General features: G+C 35.9%; 1 long non-coding RNA gene across 1 annotated transcript; it reads right to left on the bottom strand.

Moving 5' to 3' along the window:
• Positions 1–11,081: 11,081 nt before the first annotated feature.
• LOC149539230 (uncharacterized) lies at positions 11,082–12,360 on the bottom strand. The gene is made up of 3 exons (XR_016355885.1): positions 12,276–12,360; positions 11,829–12,150; positions 11,082–11,108 (listed from the first exon to the last, which is right to left on the bottom strand). It is a non-coding gene; the product is annotated as an uncharacterized LOC149539230 (long non-coding RNA).
• Positions 12,361–12,914: the final 554 nt, after the last annotated feature.

Raw genomic sequence — 12,914 nt, 5'->3', positions numbered from 1 at the left:
GGGTATGGAGAGGTGTGGGATTAGAGTTTACATTTTAACTTAGGAAGGGAAAGGGATTTAGCCTTGGGATAAAAACATCTTAGAAATACCATTGGCCCTCTTGTTAGCAAGGGACTCTGCTATAGTGGTGCCCTCCCTATATATATATATATATATATATATATATATATATATATATATATATATATATATATATATATATATATATATATATATATATATATATATATATATATATGCAACATTTGAAATAAATCAAAGTGGTTAAGAATTTTACAAGCCCTATTTAATCTAGAATTAAGGGTCCAATTAGGAGTTGATCCATGTCTCAAGGCATTTAGAATAATTTGGGAATCCCCTTCAATGACAAGATTTTTAATATTAAGTTGTAAGCTTGGTAAGAGACCAGCAATCAAGGCCTCTATTTTTGCAACATTATTAGAGGCATGAACAATTGGTTTAGCTAGAGAACCACAAAGATCACTTTTCCAATCATGAATGATGTAGCCAATTCCTACTTGTTTGGGGTTGCCCCTCGAGATGGCATCAAAGTTAAGTTTGTGCCAATTTATGAAGGGAGGGACCATTTACATTCCTGATGATGTTTTTTGGAGTTAGTACCTCCAGGGCTCACACATTGGGGAAGGATTGGGCCAAACCATTCTTTTTTTATAAGAGAGTTCCTCTGTGTATAGCTTCCTTCAATTTGAGGACCCATGCAAATTTTTTGTTCATGTTTTTGACCAAGCTAGCTCCTATTTTATTGCACAAAGATAAGGGGTACACTTCTAGGCTTTTGAAGATTTTTCTATTTCTCTCTTTCCGTAGCTCCCATATGAGAATGTTGGGGCATGTGATGTATAGTGGGCTATATGTGTTGTTACACATCTTGGTGGCCATGCTAGCAAGTGATCCAGGATGTTAGAGTGGAAGGCTAAGCAGAAATTGAGTTTTTAACTAAGCCATGTTCAACATTGGAAAGCATAGGAGCATTGAAGGAAGGTATGATCCATTGCTTCCTCATGGGATTTACATAGGATGCAGCAAGATGGGCCCTCAAATCCTATTTTCCTAAACTATTTTCTATTAGAATTTAGTTTTGGGCTGTAGCCCAAAGGATCAATCCTACTTTTGGGAGGACAACACCCTTGTTCCAACAGAGATCTAGGGGAAGCTTAGATGTCTTTTTTTGAATAGATGCTTCCAAGAGATTGTGTCCTTCTTTCACACTATATTTCTCTATTTTTGATCTAGTCCAAAGAAAGGAATCCTCTTTGGTTTTAGGGAAAATTGATGATCCCTTAATATGTTCTCAAGTTGTGTCTTTTTATGGGGGGATAAAGGGGTTTCATCTGGGGGTTTCCATTCCCAACAAAGATGGGGTTTCGTGAGTGGAAAATGAATATAGTTATTGAGGGTGTTACCCCATAGGTGTTTCAAGGTGTTGGAGATATTTGGGGACACAAGGTTGACAAGAGGGGGATACCCTCCCCAAGAATTCTCCCAGAAGAGAATATTGTAGTCGTTACTGACATCCAATGATAGGTGGTCTGAGATGATTTGTTTGTTGTCAAGCGTGAGCTTTCAGATTCTGAAACCACTAGGTGGGGATGATGTTTTGAAAAGAGTTAAAGGGTTATTAGGAGAGAGGTATTTATGGAAGATAACTTTGTCCTATTTCCTGTCCTTCTCCTTATAGAGGCACCATACCAATTTATCTCCAAAGGCTTGACTCTGCCAACTAAGGGTTCTAATGCCTAATCCCCCATTTCTAATGGGTTTACTTAAGTTTTCCAACTTAATTAGGGAAAATTTTCTTTGTTCAGAAACTCCCTTCCAGTAGAAGTCTTTGATTTTATTATTCAAATCACATTTGGCTTTGGGGGGTAAAGGAATGCAGGACATTTGGTAAGTGGGAAGAGTTGTTAAGATAGATTTGATCATTGTAAGTCTACTAGCACTAATAAGCCACCTATTTTTCCAATTTTCTTTCTTATTGTCAATATTTTGACAAATGTGATCCCATAGGTTTGTGGATTTGGTTCCCTTGTCAATAGGCATATCTAAGTACTTACAAGGGAATTATCCTTTTTAATAGCCCAAAATATTACAAATTGGATCCTTTAAACAAGGGTTTGTGTTGATGAAAAGAATCTAGATATGTCAACGTTAACCAGCTACCCTGAAGTAGCCATATAAATGTTTAATTTTTCTTTTAGGGCCCTTGCTTCATTGATAGAGCATTGTGCAGGGAGGTTGGTGTCATCTGCAAATTTTTGGTAGGTTATATTAGGAATGTAATCTATCACCTTGACTCCTTGGATAAGTCCTTGTTCCTGGGTTGATTTAGTCAATATACTAATCACTTCTACCATTATGACAAAGAGAAAGGGTGAGATGGGGTCCCCTTGCTTGAGACTTCTAGAGATATCGAAGAAACCTTCTAGGGTTCCATTACAAAGGATAGATATCATAGGGGAAGAAATGCAATTGAAAATCAAGTGGATCCATTGTGGAAAATCCAAATTCTTCCATACACTTACAAAGGAACCTCTAGTCCACCTTGTCATAGGCCTTTTGGATGTCTGGTTTGATGAGTATGCATGCTTCATTTTAATATTGAATAGAATGTATTAGCTCTTGAATAATGATAACCCCATTTGTGATTGATCTACTAGGTATGAATCTTGTTTGTTCTCCCGAAATTATGAGAGGGACGATGGTTTTGAGATGATTGGCAAGGGCTTTGGTTAGGAGTTTGTATATGGTATTACAAAGTGCAATGAGTCTTAAATATTTGGGGTTACATGCATCTTCTTTTTTAGGAATAAGTGTTAGAGAGGTATGGTTTATTTATTTTAATAAGTTTCCTTATGTTTAGCATCCTTCTAATGCCTCCCATAGCTCATCCCCTAGAAAGTGCTAGCATTTTTGGAAGAAGTCGGCCTAAAATCCATTAGGACCAGGTGATCTATCAGGGTGAGATTGGAATAGGGCCAGTCTGATTTCTTCTTTGGTAATTTCTTGTTTAGGAAAACATTATGCTCTTTAGTAATGACCTTAGGGATTAGGGGCAGTAAGGAGTACTAAGTTGTAAGGTTTGAGTGCTCCTAGTTATTTAGTATGTTTGTGAAGTGTTTGACAAGTTCTTTTGAGAAATCTGATGGGTTTTCTAGAATGAGACCTTGTGTGTTTCAGATTTTGATTATCTTGTTTAAGTTTTGTCTTTCTTTTGTATTGTTGTGGAAGTATTTTATATTCATATCTCCTTTGGACACCTAGGTTTCTCTGTTAGATTATGGTGACTGATCAGGAAAGTATTGTACATACTTCATAATTAGTGGGGTTCGGGGCCATGGCCGACGTTGTAGCCGACGTATTATGGCCGACATATGGTTGACATGTTGTAACCCTAAAACAAATTAAATACTTGTATAAAAGGGTTTAGGGTTAGGTATTTTCACTATGTTGTGATGCAAAATTGCTTCTTGCGCCGGTATTGAGCTGTAAGGGATTACAGACCGTAATCAGGTTGTAATCACTGGATTGTAATAAGATCGGGCTTGCTATTTGGTGGACGTAGCCCAGGGATTGGGTGAACCATGTTAAATCTTGGTGCCTTGTGTTCATTTCTGTGTGATCTATTATTTTTTTGTTATTGGTTATATTTGCATGTAGTTTTTATTTGTCTGTGGTTTATCCTAACAAGTGGTATCAGAGCCTAGTTTTTTTTTCAGTTATCCTCTATAGGAAAGTATCATAGTTGAGTGGGAGTCTCACGGTTGAGTGAGAGCAATGGTAGATGAGGATAAGCTAAGGGTTTATAGGTTTAATGGGCAGAACTTCCAGTTATGGAAGATGCAAATGGAAGACTATATGTATCAGAAGGATTTATGGAAGTCATTGTAAGGCAAAGCCAAGAATCAGAGAACTATGTCAGATGTTGAATGGGATCTTTTGTACAGAAAGGCACTTGGAAGCATTCGGTTATGCTTGGCACCATCAGTGGCATTTAATATTACAAAAGCAAAGACGACAGAAGAGTTCATGAAAACCCTAGTGACACTATATGAAAAGCCCTCTACTTCAAACAAGGTATTTCTCATGAAGCGTTTATTTAATATGAAAATGGAAAAAGGTGAATCTGTTGCAGATCATTTAAATGAGTTTAATACAATTACTAGTCAGTTATCTTCTATGGGTATCAATTTTGATGAAGAAATTAGGGCTCTCTTGATTTTGTGTTCTTTGCCTGAAAGCTGGAATGGCTTGGTAATGGCTGTGAGTAATTATGTTCTTGGATCTAGTACCCTAAAATATGATGATGTGATCGGTGTTGTTTTGAGTGAAGAAACTCGTAGGAAATCCTTAGGTGGATCTACATCAGGAAGTGCTTTGAATGCACAAAGTAGGGGCAGAATGACTGAGAGAGGAAGTAACTCTGGAAATCGTGGGAAACCAAGAGGAAAGTCAAAAGGGAAGAGGTCTCAATCAAGAGGATCAAACGACTGTTGGTACTATGGGAAAATAGGGCACAAAATGAAAGATTGTTGGAATCGAAAGAAAAATGAAGGAGATAAATCAGATGGAGACAAGGAGGCAAATGTGGTAAGTAACAAATCTAAAGAAGATGCTTTGCTTCTGTCTTTAGAAAGTGTTGATGATTCATGGGTTTTAGATTCTGGTGCTTCATTTCATGCTACACCTCATAGAGGTTATTTCATTGATTATGTCCAAGGGGATTTTGGGCTTGTTTATTTAGGGGATAATGAACCCTGTCAAATTGTTGGAAAGGGAAAAATTAAGATTAAGTTGCAGAATGGGAATCATTGGCTACTACATGAGGTAAGACATGTTCCAAGGCTAAGTAGGAATTTAATTTCAGCGTGGCAACTTGGTGATGAGGGTTGTGTAGTTACTTTTAATGATAAAAATTGGGAGGTTTCAAAAGGCTCCCTTGTAGTAGCAAAAGATGTGAAAGTAGGCACCTTATATCTTTGTACAGGTCATATTATTCCTTCTACTTTGATTGTTTCAAAGAAAAATGAATGTTCAGGAACAATTGCTACAGTTGAGCAGGGAGACCAAATAGTTGCTGTAGATTCTGATACAACACTGTGGCACAAAACACTTGGGCACATGAGTGAGAAAGGTATGAAAGTACTTCATTCAAAGAAAGTTTTACTAGGTCTGAAATGTGTTAATATGGATTTTTGTGAAAGTTGTGTGTATGGAAAACAAAAGAGAGTGAGTTTTGTAAAGACTGGGAAGGAAAACAAAAAGGAGAAATTAGAGCTTGTGCATACAAATGTATGGGAACTAGCTCAAGTATCTTCGCTTGGTGGCTCTCATTATTATGTTACATTTATTGACGATGCAACTAGAAAAGTATGGGTTTATTTCCTTAAACAGAAATTTGATGTATTTCAAAATTTTAAGAAATAGAAATGCTTGGTTGAAAATGAGACTGGTAAGAAATTAAAATGTCTCAGATCTGATAATGGTGGTGAGTATTGCAGTCATGAATTTGAAGATTATTGCTCCACTAATGGTATTTGTAGACAGAAAATTGTTCCAAGGACTCCGCAGGAAAATGGAGTGGCTGAACGCATGAACATGACTATAATGGAGCGTACAAGGAGCATGAGGTTGCATGCTGGGTTGCCCTTACACATGTGGGTGGAGGCTGTCAATACTGCAGTATATTTGATTAATAGAGGTCCCTCTACTCCTTTGGGTTGTGGTATTCCAGAGGAAGCATGGATTGGTAAGAAAGTGAGTTATTCTTTTCTCAAGACCTTCAGTTGTGAAGCTTTTGCTCATATAGACTCTGAAAATAGAACCAAGCTAGAAGCTAAATCAAAGAAATGTGTCTTTGTTGGATATGGCATTAATAAATTTGGTTATAGGCTTTGGGATTTTGAAAATCTTAAAATTGTTAGAAGTTGGGATGTCATATTCAATGAGAAAGTGTTGTACAAAGATCTATTGCAACAACATGAGAAGAAAGAAGATGATTAAGTAGTGTTGGATGATACTCCAAAAGTTGATGTGCCAACCATTCCTCATGATGTGCAACAACTGCAACAACAAATACCATACACACTGGTGAATGTTAGACGATCAACGAGGCAAATTAGACCTCCACAAAGATTTTCTCCCTCTTTGTATTATATTTTACTTTCTGATGTTGGTGAACCTGAAAGTTATGATGAAGATGTGTAGGTGAATACTAATATTCAGTTGGAGTATACAATGAAAGATGAAATGGACTCTTTTTTGAAGAATAAGACATGGGATCTATGCAAGTTGCCTGCAGGTAAAAAAGGCTTTACAGAATAAGTGGGTTTACAGGTTGAAAGAATAGGAAGGAGGTCAGAAAATATTTAAGGCCAAGTTAGTTGTAAAAGGATTTGCACAGAAAAAGGGAATTGATTTTGATGAGATATTTTCTCCTATTGTTAAAATGACTTCTATTCGTACTATTTTAAGTCTTGTGGCTACTGAAGATTTGCATTTAGAGCAGTTGGATTTTAAAATAGCCTTTCTTCATGGTGATTTGGATGATGAAATATATATGGCTCTGCCATAGGGTTTTGAGGTCAAAGGTAAGGAGAACTTAGTGTGCAAATTGAAGAAAAGTTTATATGGCTTGAAGCAAGCACCTCGGTAATGGTATCTGAAATTTGACAATTTTATGCATGAGCATGGATATAATAGGTTTCATTCATATTACTATGTTAGTTTTAAGAGGTTGGATGATGATAGCTACATTATTTTATGTTTATATGTTGATGATATGCTTGTAGTTGGGTCTAACATGGATCATATTAAGGGGCTAAAATGCCAATTAGCACATGCATTTTCTATGAAGGATTTGGGGGCAGCAAAACAAATCCTTGGTATGAAGATTTGTAGAGATAGGAAGAACAGAACATTGACACTATCTTAGGCTAATTATGTTGAGAAGGTGTTGCAACATTTCTCTATGGAGAATGCTAAAATTTTCAGCACACCTTTACCTAATCATTTGAAGTTGACTAAGGAGATGTGTCTTAAGACACAGGAAGAGGAGGATAAGATGTCTAAGGTACCATATGCTTCAGCTGTAGGAAGCTTAATGTATGCTATGGTATGTACTAGGCCAGATATTGCACATACAATGGGAGTCAATAGTAGGTATATGAGTCATCCAGGATTTGAGCATTAGAATGTTGTCAAGTGGATTCTCAGATATTTGAGAGGAACATCTAATAAGTATTTACACTTTGGGGGCTCTACTACTGATTTACAGGGATATGTTGACTCAGATTTGGCAGGGGATATCGATACCAGGTGGAGTACTACAGGTTATGTCTTTACTATTGGTGGGGCAGCCATGAGCTAGGTTTCTAGGTTACAAAAGATTAATGCTCTATCCACTACAGAGACAGAGTATGTTGCTACTACAGAGGCAACCAAGGAGATGATATTGCTTCAGTTCTTCTTGGAAGAATTGGGACATCCTTAACAAGATAATTATTTGTTCACAGATAGTCAGAGTGTCATTCATCTTGCAAAGAATTCAGCTCTGCATTCTAAGACCAAACACATACAGTTGCGGTACCATTTCATTCGGTCAATTTTGGAGGATGCACAGTTAAAGCTAGAGAAGATCCATACAAATGACAATCCAGCAAATATGTTGACAAAGGTTGTAACAAGGGAGAAGCTAAACTCCTCTTCAGCTTCAGTTAGTCTTTTAGACTAAAAATGAATAAAAGAATAGTAGAGTCCAAGGTGGTTTAATCAGTTGGGAGCCCCATGTGGTAGTGGTATTGCTATAGGATTAGTCTCCAAGTGGGAGATTGTTGTTTAGTGTGGAGCCTGATCAGTCCCCAAGTGGAAGATTGTTAGATTATGGTGACTGATCAAGAAATTTTTGGGTCGTGGCCGACATTGTAGCCGACATATTATGGCCAACATATGGCCGACATGTTGTAACCCTAAAATAGATAAAATACTTGTATAAAAGGGTTTAGGGTTAGGTATTTTCATTATGTTGTGATGTGAAAATGCTTCTTGCAGCAGTATTGAGCCGTAAGGGATTATGGACTATAATTAGGTTGTAATCACTGGATTGTAATAAGATCGGACTTGGTGTTTGGTGGATGTAGCCCAGGGATTGGGTGAACCACGTTAAATCTTGGTGCCTTGTGTTCATTTTTGTGTGATCTATTATTTTTCTGTTATTGGTTATATTTGTATGTAGTTTTCATTTCTGTCTGTGGTTTATCCTAACATTCTCATGATTTTTGTTTCCAAAATATTTCCTCTTTGGAAAGGTGGCCAGCTTGTATGTTAAGTAGGGATTTTTCTTGGAAGTAGCAATCATTGTCCATGCCATTGAGGAAGATGTGTTCATTTAGTTCTACAATTTCTTTTTCTATTTTTGATAGCTCCTCAAAAATGTTTTTGAAGTGAAATTTTTTCTAGGTTTTGATTTTCCTTTTTACATACTTGAGTTTGGATAAAAAGATGAACATCTTGGAAGGTTTCTTCCTGCCACCATTGCTCTAGATTTGATATAAAGTATTTGTCCTAAAACCACATGTTCTTGCATTTGAAGGGTGCTCTTTTGGGTCTGAGTTTTTTAGAAATTGTAAGGTAGACAGGGTAGTGATCTGATCCTAATGTTGGGAATATGCCAACTAAGATTTTGTGGTCAAAGTTTAGAAGGTCTCCAGAGAAAAGGAATCTATTGAGTTGTTTTGCAATTTTATCAGAACTAGCTCTCTAGTTGGTCCAAGTAAATGATATATTGGGCGAGGGGATATCCAGTTGATTATTTGTGGATATCCATTCTTTGAAGTCTATAGCTACCTAGTTTAGAGTTCTAATGCCTCCCATTTTTTCCTCTAGATCCGCGATGGCATTAAAGTCACCACCTAGGATGAAATTAGTGGAGTTGTGTAGATTCATGTAGTTTTTAATGTCTTCCCAAACATTATGTTTACCTAGGGTGGATATGGGGCCATATATGTTAATTTTGGTGAAGGAGATATCCGAGTGGACTCTTTTGACCTATCCACTCAACCAATGGGGATTACATTGATCTTTAAGAGGATCTCCTTGGGATTCTAGATACATGTTAATCACCAAATGTTGCAATAATCGGATGACCCCACTCTTTCCAAGAGCCAAGCTTCCTGTCAAATCTAGCTGATTCTTCTCCATCCAATTTTGTTTCTTTAAGGAGGATTAGATCATCATTGAAATTTTTGAGACATTTTTTAACCAAGTGTTGTTTGATTGGGGCATTACAACCCCTAATATTCCAAGATGTGATCTTCCTTGAGATGGAGGAAGGACCTTCCCCTTCCCACTATTGAAGATTGAGGTTAGTTTTGCTTGGTTTTCTACCTCCCCAGCTTTCCTCCTAAGATTTGATAATGACGTCCTACCTCTTCTCTTGATTTTTTTGCCACAATTGGGGGATTTTGTCCTGCTGATATTTTCAGCAATCCCTAAGGCAGAATGAGATGGAAGGGGTGGCACAATTAAGGACTCGAGGCAGGGTTCAGAATCTAATGATTGGTCTAAGATTTGTTGGCAGGCTTCCAGGAGTGGGGGATTGGGGAGGGGGCGGACTTATCCAATGTTGTTACAAGATCTAATCTTTGATTTAATCAAATTATGTCATATACTGCTTCCAATTATTAGTTGGAAGAATTTTAATTCTTTTTATGAATCATACATAAAGTTTCTAAAATAAATTCTTGATTTTTTCTCAAGAAAAAAAAAACCTAGTGACGACTATAGCAACAATCAACCAATACTACTAGAGATAAATAGTTTCTATTAAATTATGAAAAACTAATATATATTAAAACTATATCATTATGAATGCAATAATTATTAAAGTTTGAATACCTATAATAATAATCTATAACAAACATGAAAAAGTAAATATTAAGATTAATTATTACTATGTATTAAACTTGTATTATAGACTTTGAAAAAGTAAATATTAAGATTAATTATTATTGTATATTAAACTTGTATTATAGACTTTTGTCTAAATTAAAACAATAATATAAATAAATTAGTTCAGAAGAAAAACTGTAAAAGAAGGAAAGGAGGAATAAATAAACGAAATTGCAGAGTGTTAAAAACCCAGAGTTGTGTTGCATTCCATTTTATTTAGGAAAGTTATTATATCTAATTTTTTATTGAAACACATTTTACAGATCATCTAGAAAATGACTTCACAAATTTAATGATGCTATCATTGAGAGATGGATTCATGTTGAATCACTACTCATGAAACATGGGTCAATGAGTTTGACTCACAATCACACAGTTAAATCTTGATAGCAATATCCAAATTTAACGATGTCATATATTGACTATTTCACACAACAATGGGTGCGAAGTTTTCTGCTTAAATCTACGAAAATGAGCGGCGCATTGCTCTTTGAAGAACCCAAGCAAGAATCTTTGAAATCCTGAAGGACACAATGACTGGTTATGGTTTCCATTAGCACAATTTTGGGTTTCACTTTCTGTCCTTTTTTATTGATACGTTCCTCATCGCTCTTTTGATCTGTTTCTGTATTTAGATAATAGCATCGTTAAGACAAATTTAGCTGCAAAAATTATAATGAAATATCTCACAGATGTAATTCAAATTGGCAAAATTATTGAAACTTATCAAAACAAGAAGAAGATTTGGGTAAAATGATGAATTTTTTTCTTTTGAATGAGAGATTTAAGCTGCCCAATAAAGATCCCAATAGGGAGGGAAGCAGATAATGCATGAATTGCATCTAATGCTAGCAATAGTGAGCCAATCTTCTTAGAATAATTTATGTTTGTCATTGAATGTACCTTGCAGGATTTAAGTATGGTTGGTGTACAAGGCTGACAGTGTTGCAAACCTTCAAAAAAAAAAAAAATCGAGATTAAGTGTTACAGACGTACTAAAAGATTTGTAGGGCAGCAACCCATCTGTAACATATATGATTTATCGGAAATTTCTAACAGAAGAGAATGATTGGCCGAATCCCCAATTGGAAGGAGCCACATCGTACATTGTGATAATTCCCCCAGTCCTTATGCAAGGAACCCTGTAATCAATGTCAAATGATTCAGATAATTTAAAACTTTGTCATATGCAATTGACTTTAAAAATGTGTAACAATTTCCACAATTTTTTCAAATCTAGCTCGACTTGTAAACTATATAACTGAGATCCCAAAAACTGAAGCTCAGAAAAGCTACATTTATTTCAGATCTAGCTCTACTTGTAAAACTTAAAACTGAGATCCAAAAAACTGAAGCTCACGAAATCTATTTCTTGCACATCTAAACAATTTATGATGAAAAGCTTAGAAAAGAAAGACAGGTTTTTGCTTTTCATTCTTAAGCTTGACTACATTTTTCCCAGATCTAACTCTACTTATCAAATTCAGAACTGAGATCTGACGATCTTATCAAATTCGGAACTGATATCTGACATTTTTCCCAGATCTAACTCTACTCGTCATATTCAAAACTGAGATCCTAAAAACTGAAGCTCTGAAAATCTATTTCTTGCACATATAAACAATTTATGATGAAAAACTTTAAAAATAAAGGCAGATTTTTACTTTTCATTCTCAAGCTGGACATCAATTGGACCATAAGAGTTGAGAGCTCTTAACAGAAAGATTTTGGTTGGAAATCAAGAATTGCATTGTCCACTTACTTTGTACATATTAGAATATACTACCATGTAATCTCCGTTAGGAGGTACACATCTTCACCATGAGTATAATTTAGAAAGAATAGTATACAATTTGACCTACCTCTAGTAAAGAACAGGCACAATTCCACCATGGTATTGAGCGATCTGCAAAAAAGCAGGCTGGGCCATGTCAAAATGCTGAAGAGGCAAATTGCACCACCCTCCATTGTCATTTGGAAGAGCATTATTGGGTGGACAAAAGTTAGTAGCAGTAATTATTATGGATTTTCCAGTTAGGCACCACTGAGGATCCTTCTTAAAATCACACTTTATCTTGTAACAGGCTCCACATATTCCTCCATTGTTGAACAGAGCACTGCTCAGAGCTGCAGTATGTACCTCATATCCAGCGCTGTACAAATCGCCATAACCACAAGCACCACCTGCAACAATAACATCTTTCTTTTACTTAGTTTCATGCGTAATAGGAATAATTGCATATATAACAATATATGTTACAAACCATAAGAATCTATTGGACGATGAAGAAAACTCCTCAATCTATCACCTTTAATTGGATTAGACCATCACACAATCTACTTGTGAAAGAACTATGGAGGCAATATCCCCTCATCCCGGTCTCCTGGGATAAAGTTTGTGAAAGGAAAGAAGCAAAATGATATTTAGGGAAGTTAGTGTTTTGAAGGTTTCATATACTATTGTTGTTCAATTTTGTGTTGCTTCTTGTGTTTTCCCTTCCTACCCTCCTACTCCCTTTAATGATAAGGTTGTGTTGCTTCTTGTGTTTTCCCTTCCTACCCTCCTACTCCCTTTAATGATAAGGTGGCCAATAATTAAAATCTCCCCAATTCTTATGCTATATTTAATAACTCTAGGAGCATGAAAAGAGTAAACACAAAATGAAACCCTCCAAATTCAAGTTGGTACACACTTAACTTTGATGGGGCAACAAGGAGAAACTAAGGAAAAGAAGCAAGAGATGGAGTGATAAGAAATTTGACTCAAAGAAAATAGTCTCTTTTAAGGGAGTTTTTTTTCGTCCATTACATTTCAATGAATTCAACATGTCGCATATTTTTCTTTATTATTGGTAGACTTGCAATATATAGGCAACATTTTCAAATAAAATTTATCATTACCTTTGGGAGGTAGTTTGAATGTATAGTGTGATACTCATATAAGTTTC

The sequence above is a fragment of the Cupressus sempervirens genome, chromosome 9, assembly GCF_028749045.1.
Source record: "Cupressus sempervirens isolate cs-2001-9-10 chromosome 9, ASM2874904v1, whole genome shotgun sequence".
NCBI lineage: Eukaryota > Viridiplantae > Streptophyta > Pinopsida > Cupressales > Cupressaceae > Cupressus > Cupressus sempervirens.
The sequence above is the reverse complement of the archived record's forward strand: the minus strand, read 5'-3'. Positions and strand labels throughout refer to the sequence as shown.